A 495-nucleotide genomic window follows, 5' to 3' on the forward strand; every position below is an offset into this window, starting at 1 on the left:
GGTGCCCGGGGGCGGGGCCGGCGGCGGCGGCGGCAGGCGGGGGCCGCCGGCCCGGGACAGACCGCTGGGCTGCCGGCGGGAGCTGGGGACGCACGCGAGAAGCCGCCCTCAGTCAAGGAACTCGCGAGGGCGGGGCCTGGGGCGGAGCTGGGGGACACGGGGGCTGGTGTGGGGGAGCTAGGAGGGGGTCATGAGAGTGTTGGGGCGGCGTCTGGGGGGACTGGCAAGGATCTCCTATTCGGGGGCTTAGGAAGCGGTCATGTGAAAGTTGGGGGGGCTGGGACGAGAGTATGGGAGTTGGAAGACGGGGGAGGCCAGAAAGTGGTCATGGGAGAGTTGGGAGGGGGTTTGGGGACTGGCTTTGGGGGTAAGGAGAACCATGGGGACATGGAAAGGAAGCTGGAGACCAGAATTAGAGGATTAACGGCGGGGGTCGTATATAGAGAGCTCGGAGGGAATATGGGGGCTGCTATTAGAGGTAGGAGGTCGGTATTG

This window comes from Urocitellus parryii, chromosome 16, assembly GCF_045843805.1.
Source record: "Urocitellus parryii isolate mUroPar1 chromosome 16, mUroPar1.hap1, whole genome shotgun sequence".
Taxonomy (NCBI): domain Eukaryota; kingdom Metazoa; phylum Chordata; class Mammalia; order Rodentia; family Sciuridae; genus Urocitellus; species Urocitellus parryii.